This window comes from Neolamprologus brichardi, chromosome 15 (assembly GCF_056152115.1).
Source record: "Neolamprologus brichardi isolate AB-2024 chromosome 15, ASM5615211v1, whole genome shotgun sequence".
In the NCBI taxonomy this organism is placed as follows: domain Eukaryota; kingdom Metazoa; phylum Chordata; class Actinopteri; order Cichliformes; family Cichlidae; genus Neolamprologus; species Neolamprologus brichardi.
In genome coordinates, this window is record NC_142118.1 from 33,148,217 (window position 1) to 33,162,492 (window position 14,276).

Below are 14,276 nucleotides of genomic sequence, written 5' to 3' on the forward strand. Positions count from 1 at the left end.
CTGGTCTGATGTAAATTCCTTGTGTTTCTTGGCCCAAACAAATCTCCTCCGGTTGTTGCTTTTCCTTAGTCATGGCTTCTTAGCAGCTATTTGACCATAAAGGCCTGATTCACACAGTCTCCTCTAAACAGTTGATGTAGAGATGTGTCTGCTACTGGAACGATGGACAAATGATGGACTGTCATTTCTCTTTACTTAGCTGGTTGGTTCTTGCTATAACATGAATTCTAACAGTTGTCTAATTGGGCTGTCAGGTGTGTGCCAACCTGACTTCTGTACAGCACAACTGATGGTCCCAACCCCATTAAGAAGGCAAGAAATTCCCCAAATGAACCCTGACGAGGCACAGCTGTGAAGGGAAAACTACTTTCAATTGACTACATCATGAAGCTCACTGAGAGAAAGCCAGGGGTTTGCAGCGCTGTCACCAAAGCAAAGGGTGGCTACTTTGAGGAATCTAAAATATAAAACATATTTAGATTTATTCATCATTTTTTTCTTTGCTACATAATTCCATTACTCTTGCTTCATATATTTGATGTCTTCAGTTTGTATCTAGAATATAGACAGCAGAAAAATTAAGACAATCCATTAAATGAGAAGGTGTGACCAAATTGGTAGTGCATGCAATTCAAAAAGATTTACACCTCCTGCTGGCTCGCAGGCATGGTCTCACCCAGATTAAAGGTCAGCGGCTGGACTGATGAATATAGGTTAAGGTCCCTTAAACCTTCTATTTTTCCATCCTTACCTGGTTTACTTAAGGCATGCACAGAAATACGTCATAATACTGCAGGAGTGTTGCTATTTACACCACCGCAGCCCTATTAAAGTCAGTGTTATTTCCCCAACAATCTTGTTATCACAAAAGTCAGAATAATGAATTCCAGACACAGCACAGTGTTACTCTGTCCGGGAATGGAAAAACAGCAGTTCCAGCATTCCTTCTCCCAACCGATTTGCAAAAATCCAATGAGTTGGGTCTGTATTTTAATAATGGAGTCTTTGATAAAATAACAAAATGAAAATGATGCCATATGACTGAGATTGATCAAAACATCTGTTTAACACCTGTTTGATGTGGTGAAATTTTATGCAGCTGTAGTGGAGTCTCTAAAAACTCCACTTGGGGGGGGGGAGTCCCAGAATTCTTATCAAGCACCTTCATCCTGACAAATTTTAAATGTTTCAGTGCTTTAGTGTATGACCAAGTGGCAACCCTGTGGGGCAAAACATTTAAGGCAACACAATGGTGCCAAAAGCAACAGGCCACTTGAGACTGCCTCCAGAAAGCAAGCCAGTCTCTACAGATGCCATATTAAAAGTTCTCTAACTATAAATGGACTGGTTCTTGTATAGCATGTTTTTACTCTACTTGAGCACTCAAACCATTTTACACAACATGCCTCCTTCACCTAAGCACTTTTTCTCCCCCTAAGTGCTTTTAAATAAAAAAGAAACATTCACACTGAGATGAACACATTGGAGTGCAACGTGAGTTTCAATTGGCATACAGACTTGAGCAGCCAGTAATGGAACAGCGCACCTTCCCATTTATAGATGACTTACAGCACCAGGCTGTCCCAAGCGGGCTCTGATTCAAGTACCAGGTCCGACCCTGCTTAGCTCTCGATATTAGACGAGATCGGGCGTGCTGAGGGTGATATGGCCGCAAGCCGTGGTTGTAGCCATGGTTGCATATTGTTAGAAAAATAGTTTTAGTCTCTGTAGGCACTTACATAAAATTATATTTAGGCCTAAAGTTTTCAGGACTGCTTCAGGGAACCAGTGTACTAACACAGGATGCCGATACCTGTCCGTTGTGCAGAATTTACACTATACAGTCGTGCTTGTAGTCCTCCAAAAATACAACAGCACGTTAAACATCGGTGACACTGTGCATACGAGAAATGATGATAGTTTGAGGGAAAAGGCTAACCCTCCTCTGAGCCTAGTTCTGCTGGAGGTTTCCTGTTAAAAAGGAGGTTTTCCTTCCCACTGTCGCCAAGTGTTTGCTCATAGGTAGTTTTCTCTGTATTATTGTAGGTTCTTTACACACTTTACACTTTTGACGGTGCACTATAAAACATACACAACATAACAGTGTAACAAAACAAAACACGCATGCCAACAAGAAAACAAAAAACTAAAAAGTATTCCCCATATTTGGGTAAGCATTACAACATAAAATCCAAGTTCATGCTGGAAGACTGACAACAACACAAACGAGAGTCATCCACGAAGTGGTTGTTTGTGACACTACAACCATGGGTGACAGTGAATAGTTACAACATGGAGACAGCGGTCTATATAGCCATCCCGAGGCTCTCTGTATGCTAACAGCCCATCTCAGAGGTTTTTACTCCATTTTTGGGGAGTTAAGTTCTGGTTTTGCCGTTTTGGTTCCAGAAAATTGACATGAGGATGAACTTTAGAATCAAGTCTATACCACGGGTACTAATACAGTGGCTACTGCCACTTTTTATCTACAGTCTATTTCTTGACCAAACGCACTAAGTCGATGTGGAGAACAAGACAAATTCATAACTGCTGAAAGCCAAAGTGTTGCCATGTTGACTTCACCAAGCAGTGCTCTGCTTAAGAGCACACTTAGTAGTCTGACAGCACAAAAGTTTCTCTAAGTAATTATGTCTTGCAGACTGCATCACTTCATGTTTGTTCGCTACTGGATCACAGTTTTTAATCTCATATATTAAATGAAGACGTCTAAATTTTCCAACAGACGTAGGAGCTGCTCTCCATTGACAAAAGTGTGTTGGCGCCTAAATTACAAGCCACAGTTACGTATTACATAGCTACAATGGCCAACTGAGCACTGTATGACTTACATACTTTGAATTGTGTCTTGACCTTTATATTAAAAAAAACAAAAAACATTTGTTTGGCTCATTGCTGGGAAGTGACACAGTAAAACCTCTTTGGTATTCTTTAAAGTTGATCACATCAGTAGAAATGTGCTGGAAAACTGGCTGGGGTTTTCTGGAGATTGAAAGACAACAGGGATTTGCTTTTTTAATTAAGCTGTCATCTGAAAAAAACATCTTTCAAACAGCCCAACAAGAATTAAATAGAACCACATTTATGGATTCAGCGGATGTTCTCATCCTCATCTGCTGCTCTATGGTGGATGTTTCCTAACTACATTGTTCATCATGAATGTCTTCATGTGGTGTCGGAGCATGCAAAGATTAAGGAAGAAATTAATCATGTTCATTGAATACATCATAGTGGTTATAATTTGATGATGTGTCACAGACAGGCTGACAGAAATATGAGCTGCAGAGAGATTAAAAGGGAGTTTTCTTTGTTATATAAATGTAGGCGAGATGGAGTGAAGCTACAGAAACAACATGTGGTTTTGCAAAAGTTGTTTTTTTTTTTTCAGTTGAAATTGCTTCACATGTGGGTCAAGGTGATTTTTCATTGGAATTGATGAATAGAGAAGTAATGTTTGCGGTCAGTTTGGTGTCATAAGTCTTTATTTAATGAATAAATACAGAATTATATGTATATGTCATTAAGTATGTATACTTAATGACTAGCTGTGATAGACTCCATGTCACGGCAAGGTTACGCCGGTGTGTTTGTGAAACGGACCCAAAAAGGACACACAGGAGAAATGAACTGGTGTTGTTAACAAAAAGCGAGTCTGATACAAAAAACCCAGAAAAACAAGGTGAGGTGAAACTAAACTGAAATCTACACTGGGAAAAACCATGACTATCTATGAAGACAATGAAAAGAGACAAGAACATGAAACTGAACAGGAACATGCAACAACGTAAAATGAAATAATTCAAACTTGAACAGTGGGAATCAAAAATGCGGACTTGACATGAAAACAAACAGACGACCCGACAAGGAACAGAAGGAGACACAGGACTTAAATACACATCTGAACAAGCCCCTGAAAAAGTCAGTGATCACTCTGAAGCTCTCTTAGTTTTTATTACCACTATTCATCTGCAGCAAGTTTTAAAGCTTAGTTTTTAAAACCTTATGCTGTAACTACAGCCCAGCCCATGCAGCAGTATATTAATGACTAACCTCATATTGATTGAATGATTGTACATTTACAGCATCCTGCCACAGCGATTGCATTTGTTCCTAACCATCGGGATCCCTCACGTTAACTTTTTTCAAGTGGAAAAAAGTTGTCGTTCACCCTCTAGCTTCACTTTGGTTATATTATGGTAACCATAGCTGTGTAGCTAGCCACCACGTAGCACATCATTACATACCAGCTAGCCCAACTGCAGTAACCCGACAAATGTCACTGCTGTTTAGTTTTATGTGTTCATTTATGTCAGAAGTGATAGCAGAGCTGTAGTTAATTTTTATTAATTTTTTTTAGAAATCTCTCAGTCAGAACATGGTATATTATATTTAAATAAAAACTAGCAAGCTAACTTCCTGCTAATTAAACTTCATAAACTCTTTTTCATGGATGCCTGGATGTTAGACTTAATTGTTACACCTGGTAGAGCAGCAACGCTGATCATTTTATTAAAAATGAAAGAATTTATTCTAGGCATGGCCAAGTGGCAGAAGGCTTTCACTTGGGTGGTCTCAGAATGTCATCTCTGCTTTTTGAGGATGAAGCGGTTCTGTTGGCTTCATCGGATGATGAAGCTCACACTGGAACGGTTCGCAGCCGAGTGTGAAGCAGAGTGTGAAGCTACCCGGCCCCAGATAAGCGGAAGAAGATGGATGGATGGAAGGAATTTAGACAGTTTGTAACTCTGCAGTGTTCGTTTGAATTTGGGACCTGAAGCCTAGTTTGGACCCGGAAACGGCTAATGATGGAACACATGACAGACTGGGGAGACACGAAACACAAGAAGGGACACATGAGAACAGATAAGGGACGGCACGTGCATAACTAAAAGAAGAAACACTGAGGACAAGACAAACTACATAGAGGACAGGGAAAAGACTCATAAACCAGGAGACACAGGTGAAAGAAAACTAAAACAAAACTCAACTAAATCCTAACTACTAATAACAACACAAGAACTTAACATATTTTCAATATAATATAAGAAATCACAAATCTAAAATAAACTGACCCAGCCCCTGTCACTGCAGCAACCATGAACGTTAAGGGGATGAGCTGAATAGATTTGGTGTGCACATATCAGGATAAAAAGTACACGTTTGGTTGCAATGTTATAGTATTGTGCAAAAGTTCTGAGTTTGCCCTCATTTCTGTGTATTTTGCTTTCAAAGAGTCAGACTTTGTAGTATTTTTCAAAAATTGGTCTTTGGAAATAAATAATTAAATTAATTAATAATTAATTAATAATTAAGTATATTCTCTGGGATTTCTGAAGATCTGTTTCTGCTTATTTAATCTTTTCAGTCCAGTTCTTGTACCTGACCATTCAAGCCACATAACAGTTCTACACTACTATTCAAAGAGGCTATTTTAAGTTATATTTTTAAGCACTTTGTTACTAGCACCTTGTCACAATAGCACATCATGTATGAAGAAGACATGATGGACTAAATCTTTCTTAATAATGGGGAAAAATTCAGCAAAGACCTGACACAGGAGTTAAGACCTTCATCTGGACCCTCAGTTGATCCATCCACTGTTCACTGTCGCCAAGAGAGGTGCAACGGTGTCCTTACAAGGTAAGGACGTCAAGAGAGGTACAACAGCGAGTGTTTACATCCATCTGTAAAACATGGTGGAAGTTTGGAGCTGTATTTCAGGCACTGATTTTTCAGATCTTGTCAAAATTTATGGAATTATAAATGCAGAAAAGTACCTTCAGATTTTGATCTGCAATGCAATACCATCTGGAAAACAAGTGATTGGCAACAGCTTCATTTTTCAACATGACAAAGATCTCAAACACACCACCAGTGCAGTGGATTGGCCTCCCCAGACCTCAAACTTCCCCATTGTTGAAGAAGTGTGGAATCATCCTGACAGAGAATGAAACAAAAGAAACACGATCCCCCTATTCTTCTTCTGAAGATTTTTTTCTTTCATAATTTCTTAAAGGTTTTCTTTTTTTTCTTTGAAACTTCACACTAACAAGCAAAAAAGTAATAATATAATAGTATAATTGATTAATTGATTAAAAAAAAACAAAAACAGAAAAAACTCCAGTTTCAGGTTTTGTGGGATTTAGCTAAAAAGTAAAAGTGAAGTTAGTTTCAAACAAGCTGTAAAGGTAAAACTGACATTGTGTAAGAGAACAGTGCAAAACTGTATTAATACAAAGCGTGTACACTATAAAGCTAGGAAATAACCTGAAGTAAGTGTTTTCTGTATGAGTTGAGCAGTCTCTTACATCTATGTGGAGGAATTTTCACCGACTTTACAAAGCCGCTCCAGTTCACGAGAATTGGGGGCGTTCATTTATGCACAGCATTTCATTTGAATAGGTTATTACAACATCTTGATTTGTTTCCCCCCTCTCCGCTCTGGTGCACTTGTATTGTTGGGATTGTTATCGTATTGCGAGATCTGATTTCAGCTCAGCTTCCGCTCTCAGACAGATGGGCTCACAGTTGGGTCTAGAGTACTTTGGTGTACAGAGGGGTAATCATCACCCCTCGACCAACGTGCTGATATGCTATGTTTGGTCTTTGCAAATCAAGACTGTGGCATTGTCTGGTCTGAACTCTACAGACGTGCAAAGTGACATCATCAGATCATCACACTTGTTGATGATCAGTTAATCAATGTAATCAGTTTGTGTTTGGCTTAAATCAGGACCAGAAGGGGAGTAGAAAAAAAAAAGAAAAAAGGGTCCCAGACTATTTTTTTTTACCCACTCAAGCCAATGGACATTCCAGCACCATCACCCAGTGAATTACATAGAAAACCACTGTTTATAAGGATAACAGATGGACACTCAAAGCTTCTTTAGTTATTCTAGTGGGTATTCTAGGTCTATAAATCATGTTAAAATAAAGAAAGAATACAACGGAAAGTGAGCATAGTAAATCTTTAAACGGGTGCTATTTTTGGTGAAGTTTAGGTCCAGACATGTTTTGGTAAGTTGTAGCCTAGAAGGTTAGCTTAATACGTTTTTGGACCACCACGGGGTGTTTAACTAACAGTTTAGCAGCTACAACCATTCTTATACAAAGTCTGACATTTTCAGAGGATGAAACATAATAAGCTAAGATCATTTAAAATATAATGACTGTTCTTAATACTTCTTAATACTCCCCTGACAAGTTCTGCGAGTCCTTCACTGGAGCTGGTTTCAGTTGCCGCTTACAAAGTTCCAGCTTTGTATTTAATAACTGAAAATCTGCTCCATTGGATTCAGATCAGGTGACTGACTATTTCTTTGCCCAGAGAAACTCTTATCAGTACTCTTTGGGTCTACGGTGTGCAGAGATGGGCAGTAACGCGTAACGCGTTACTGTAATCTGATTACTTTTTTCAGGTAACAAGTAAAGTAAGGGATTACTATCGCAAAAACGGTAATTAGATTACCGTTACTTTCCCGTGGGAACGCTGCGTTACTGCGCTACTAAAACGTGATTTTTTTGCGAGAATGTCTCATGACAGTGACGTAAGCGAGTGCGACGTTCGTGACAACAGCTGTGTGCAGATCAACAGTGGATCATATGTCGAGTGCGGGAGAGAGTGTGAGCGTGCAGCGTTTAAAGCGTGGAAGTACTGACCTTACTTTGAGTTTGATTCCATAAAAAGTGACAAAAACATTAGTGTCCGTGGTGCGTGGGAAGAAAACTTCTTTGTACAGCGAAAAAAAACCCTAAACTTCCAAGCAAGCACCGAGTAGCTACCACGTAATGGGAAACTCACAGAGAAACTCGCGGATTCTTCAACTGACCGCTGTGGCACACCTGCAGGAGGGCAAACCTCCGCCTACGCCACTCCTGCTTTACAGGTGAAAATAGAGCAATAGGACCGCTAATCTTTGATTTTATTTATTTTCTGCTGTGTTTTCTATTTGAAAGAGTGAGTGTAAACACACACAAAAAAATATATTTTATGTGCTGGAATGTGCAGAAAATAAATTTAAATGTTAAACAAATTTCTTCCAGTCAGAGAATGTTGCATATAATTAAATTTTTGCTTGATGCATAAAGTTAAAAGATTAAAACTAATAAAACAAGTTTTAAAAAGAGACTTTTCTATTTGATTACATTTTGTATGATGGATTGTAGAAAAAGTAGAATTGGGCTGAAAGATCTATCGCTTTATCACCTATTCAGGTTGTAAATCGTGTTTTTAAAAAGTAACTAAGTAACTAAGTAATTAATTACTTTTGAAAATAAGTAATCAGTAAAGTAACGGTATTACTTTTTTGGGGAAGTAATCGGTAATTAGTGACTGATTACTTTTTTCAAGTAACTTGACCAACACTGACGGTGTGAAGCGCTGTCTGATCGGACGAATCTGCTCGGGGATGTTCCACCATTGTGCACAGATTGCTGAGGCTCTCCTAAAGTGTTTTCTGTTTCTCTGATACGTTTATTTTGTTTTTCCAGCCTAATCTTATCACCATCCTTCAAAATCTCTGTGGACCTTATTTTGGGCAATTTCAGTAAAATGCTATCAAATTCAGGTTCAACACAATGCCAGACCCTCCTTTTTATTCCTTAACTTGTCAGGAAATAACAAAGGAACATGTTTCATGTAGCCGGTCAACAGTCGAATTTACTTCTGAGCCTCTGAAAACAGGAAAGCGTGTATAAAAACTGGATGTAATGTTCCTAAAAAGTTATTGCAATGCTTTTATTAAACCCCTTGAATTAAAGCTGAAAGTCTGCACTTCAGTCACATCTGTATTATTTTTTTCTTATTCATTGAAAATGCACTGCAGTGGTGTATGAAGATGAAAATAAAAAAACTAACTGTAACTATCTGGATAACCACTCTGTCCACGTTATGGGCAGCTTTCCCGCAGTTACAGTCACAGAATTTTATATTATATTAATAAATGCTCTCCTTTTTATCCTACATCCTGTAGAGACTGACAGCCGTACCTCGGCTGTCGCTTAAACATCACCACTGCATGAGCTCATATTAGGAGTATGAATGCCTTTTCTTTCCTGTTATTCTTCCATCGTTTATTTAGAACACAATACTTCAGCTAACTTCATACAGTGGGGCAAAAAAGTATTTAGTCAGCCACCGATTGTGCAAGTTCCCCCACTTAAAATGATGACAGAGGTCAGTAATTTGCACCAGAGGTACACTTCAACTGTGAGAGACAGAATGTGAAAAAAAAATCCATGAATTCACATGGTAGGATTTGTAAAGAATTTATTCGTAAATCAGGGTGGAAAATAAGTATTTGGTCACCTCAAACAAGGAAAATCCCTGGCTCTCACAGACCTGTAACGTCTTCTGTAAGAAGCTTTTCTGTCCCCCACTCGTTACCTGTATGAATGGCACCTGTTTGACCTCATCATCTGTATAAAAGACACCTGTCCACAGCCTCAACCAGTCAGACTCCAAACTCCGCCATGGCCAAGACCAAAGAGCTTTCGAAGGACACCAGGAAAAGAATTGTAGACCTGCACCAGACTGGGAAGAGTGAATCTACAATAGGCAAGCAGCTTGGTGTGAAAAAATCAACTGTGGGAGCAATCATCAGAAAATGGAAGACATACAAGACCACTGATAATCTCCCTCGATCTGGGGCTCCACGCAAGATCTCATCCCGTGGGGTCAAAATGATCATGAGAACGGTGAGCAAAGATCCCAGAACCACACGGGGGGACCTGGTGAATGACCTGCAGAGAGCTGGGACCAAAGTAACAAAGGTCACCATCAGTAACACACTACAACGGCAGGGAATCAAATCCCGCAGTGCCAGACGTGTTCCGCTGCTGAAGCCAGTGCATGTCCAGGCCCGTCTGAAGTTTGCCAGAGAGCACATGGATGATACAGCAGAGGATTGGGAGAATGTCATGTGGTCAGATGAAACCAAAGTAGAACTTTTTGGTATAAACTCAACTCGTCGTGTTTGGAGGAAGAAGAATACTGAGTTGCATCCCAAGAACACCATACCTACTGTGAAGCATGGGGGTGGAAACATCATGCTATGGGGCTGTTTTTCTGCCAAGGGGACAGGACGACTGATCCGTGTTAAGGACAGAATGAATGGGGCCAAGTATCGTGAGATTTTGAGCCAAAACCTCCTTCCATCAGTGAGAACTTTGAAGATGAAACGAGGCTGGGTCTTCCAACATGACAATGATCCAAAACACACCGCCCGGGCAACAAAGGAGTGGCTCCATAAGAAGCATTTGAAAGTCCTGGAGTGGCCTAGCCAGTCTCCAGACCTCAACCCCATAGAAAATCTGTGGCGGGAGTTGAAAGTCTGTGTTGCTCGGCGACAGCCCCAAAACATCACTGCTCTTGAGAAGATCTGCATGGAGGAATGGGCCAAAATACCAGCTACTGTGTGTGCAAACCTGGTAAAGACCTATAGTAAACGTTTGACCTCTGTTATTGCCAACAAAGGTTATGTTACAAAGTATTGAGTTGTATTTTTGTTATTGACCAAATACTTATTTTCCACCCTGATTTACGAATAAATTCTTTACAAATCCTACCATGTGAATTCATGGATATTTTTTCACATTCTGTCTCTCACAGTTGAAGTGTACCTCTGGTGCAAATTACTGACCTCTGTCATCATTTTAAGTGGGGGAACTTGCACAATCGGTGGCTGACTAAATACTTTTTTGCCCCACTGTATGTCCGTGGGGGCTGTGATTTTGTTTTCCTTGATTCCCTGATATTTATTTTATTTTTATTTTTTGTTACCGTGGCTAACTTAATCAAATGCTTATGTTACGCTCATGCTTATACAAGGCTTGACCTTAACTCTTAATTCCTTTGTGCTTTCGGGGACCCAGGAGATAATCTTGACTCACTTCCAGGAAACAGCTGAGTCCAATTCTCCTCAGTTTCCCTCCCTTCTAAAATCCCCAAATGCCTTTTACACCAAATACTTTGTGGGGCTTGATGAAACTATCACTTGGAATTCATTTGTTGCTCTTAGTGAGTTTACCAGCCACAATGTCCTGTGGGTCGTGTTTAGACTCGCTGGCATCTCAAATAATCAGCTGTAACTTTTGCCTTAAATCTACATATTTATAACTGTGGCACAGTGGGGTGAGTGCTGTGTTCTCATGCCTGTTAAACTCCACAAAGGAGTGGGAGTGAGGAGGGTCCAGATTTAGAAAGGGTCAGACTAAACAGATATAAGACAACAACAATTTGAAGTTAGATGCACACTTCCTGTCTGCTCCTAAAGTGAGAAAAAAAGAAAAAAAAATATTTATTTTTTAATAAAAAAAAACCTTGGGATAAAACCTTTCTCGTGTAATAAAAAAATCAAATCAAATCGAATCAAAATTTATTTATATAGCACATATTAAAACAACAGTGTTGACCATAGTGCTTCACAGTCAGTAAAAGCATGAGACAGTTAAAACAAACAATAAAAGAGGACAACAAACAATAGGTAACAACACAACAAGCTAGACCAGCCAACTAGACAGAATCAAAAGCCAAAGTAAAAAAATAAGTTTTAAGACGTGATTTAAAAGACTGGATAGACTCGGCAGTACGAATATGAACAGGGAGGTTATTCCAGAGTCTGGGTGCCATGGATGCAAAGGCCCGGTCACCTCTCGACTTCATTCGAGTCCTAGGTTGTGCTAGGAGCCTGTGGTTGGACGATCTAAGTGCTCTGTTGGGATTGTATGAGTGGAGTAGTTCAGAAAGATAGCTGGGCGCTAAATTATTCAGAATATTAAATATTATTTAAAAAAAGTTAGTTAGAAGTTAGTTTTGAATCCAACACACAGATTCCGGTAACAGGAAGATCCAAAGAACTCAAAGACGCCTAATTCTGGATTATTCTTTAGTCCGTTGAGTGGACTGAATAAAATTTCAAGACTTTAATACAGACTGTGGAGACATGTTCATACTAAAATTATTTTGGATATTCAAGAGAGTATTTATTAAAAAAGAAAACACCTGTCCTGTGTGTCTGCGTAGGTCATGGGTCATCCAGGTAATCTTAGAAGGTGACTGGGCTTCTTTAAGTTTGTCCTCGGTGCATCAACACCTGTATTGCTGTAGATGTGCAGACGTCACCAACATGGCAACAAATGACCACCACACAAGCTCAGTGTTTGATAAACTGCTAAAAATCTCATGAAAATGTCTTCATAATGACTGTTATGTACAGTGCAAGTCTTGAACCAACCCTCATTTCTTTATATTTTGCTAGCAAGAATCGATGCAGCGATTTAATGAAACGTGCAAACATACATGAAATTACAGCACCACCTCTATTCTCCAGCACAGCCTGAACTCTCTCAGACAAGCTTTCTCGCAGTTTCTTGTGATGTAGTCTTCAGGAATAGTTCTTTACTTTCAAAGCTGTTCTTTGGATGTTGGCTGCCTTTTGTTCTGTTTTATTGCGTTTGGGGTGTGTTTTTAATCTGTCAAATCTGCTGGAGCTTCGGTGAACAGTAGATGGATCCACTCTCTCAGCTCCCGTGTCAGGTCTTTGCAAGATTTTTTCCCTATTTTTTAAGAAGATAATTTTAAGATACTGTTCATCTGTTCTAGCTTTTGGACATTCTTTTATGGACACACTCCAAAACTTGCTGAAATATTCCTGAACAACACTGTAGGAATAAAAGTACCATTTTCATTCCTGTCACACTTTTCTTTTGTAGATTCAACAAAAGAAACAGGCATACGTGACGGACTACTAATAACAAAGTGCCTAAAGATATAATTTCAACTAGTTCTTTGTTAAGTTGTCTGTTATTGTAGACACAACACTGCCTCATGCCTTGGATAGGTGACTTTTTATGCTGGAATGATTCATAGGTCAATATTAAGTGGCTTAAAAAAACACAGTGATTCCTCTGAAATGGTCATGCTTACCAACTGGACTGAAAATGAGTGAAAAAGCAGCCAATGTCCAAAGAAAAAGCTTGAAGACCCTTCAGAAAGTCTTATTTTTTCTTAAATACAAGAAAGTCGGCTCCTTGGAAGCAAGACTTTTGCACAAGGCTGAATTTTTTTGTGCTGTTTCCTTACACGGTGAAGTCACAGACACTTTTATAGCGCCAGACCACAGCTGAGACCACAGATGGAGATAATACATTTTAAGTGCATTTACAATAAATGCATTAACTTTACAGCATTCGAGAAGTCTATAAACCACTGAGGTCATAAATATCCCGTGATGCACTGTAGACTGAGCAACATTGCATCTGCTCTTGGAGTTTCCAGGCTTTGGCATCTCTTAAGTGTCTTTGTTTTTCCAGTCTGCCAGCTTCTTTCTGTCTGCATGAGCAGGCATGAGCAGCAGCAGTTTACCTCTCAGAGAGGTGTTTTGTTTTGTCTTTTAAGGTCGCCTGCTGACAGAGACCCCCTCTCCGCTGCTCCTCACTGTAAACATAAGTCACACTGTAATGAATGTGTGACGGCTGGAGAGTCGGAGCAGGCTAAGTGCAATGACGTCCCGGGTGTTCTTGCTGTCTGTCGGGGCTCTGCTCTTCCTCACTACCATTTACAATAACTTCTGTTTGGGACAGAGGTGCGTGCTGCACCCAGAGGTTTATCACTGGGAAAACAGCACCCTCAGAAACCCTATGGAACAAATGATAGACAAAAGCTTTTCCACTTGATGTAATGTTCCCGCTCGTATAATTTCTTCCACTGCTGAGCAAAGAAAGAGCATCACACACAAACAGAAACGTTATTAATTTGTTCGAGTTAAAAAACAAAAAAGAAAAATAGGAAGTTGTACAGATGTGTAGTTAATTTGCTTGGGATTTGTAAATTCTGATGTTGTTTATTACATCTGCAATTTCTGGAATGAATTAGACCACATGTGGAAATCCAAGCCACCCATTTCTAGTTAAGAAATACTCCTCAGAGAAAGATGATGACATTTCATGGAAAACAATTACAGTCAACGTGCTCTTATTTTAATAGCTTTCTGTTGCTGATAGTTGGTGTCCAAAATGTATGGGATTTTAATCATCACTGAATATGAACCAACAAAATGGCAATGCATTTGTACAGAGTACAGTATTTATGCTTACACTCATGCACTGGACTGTTTTATGTGGCTGGCCACATACGACGCACTTTGATGTTAAGTGAGCCAGACCTGTGAAACTCCCCTTCCTGTCACTCTAAAGACAGTTAACTACACATTTACGATCCCTGAGATATTTTTTATATAAGAAACAAAAAGTGCATTTTC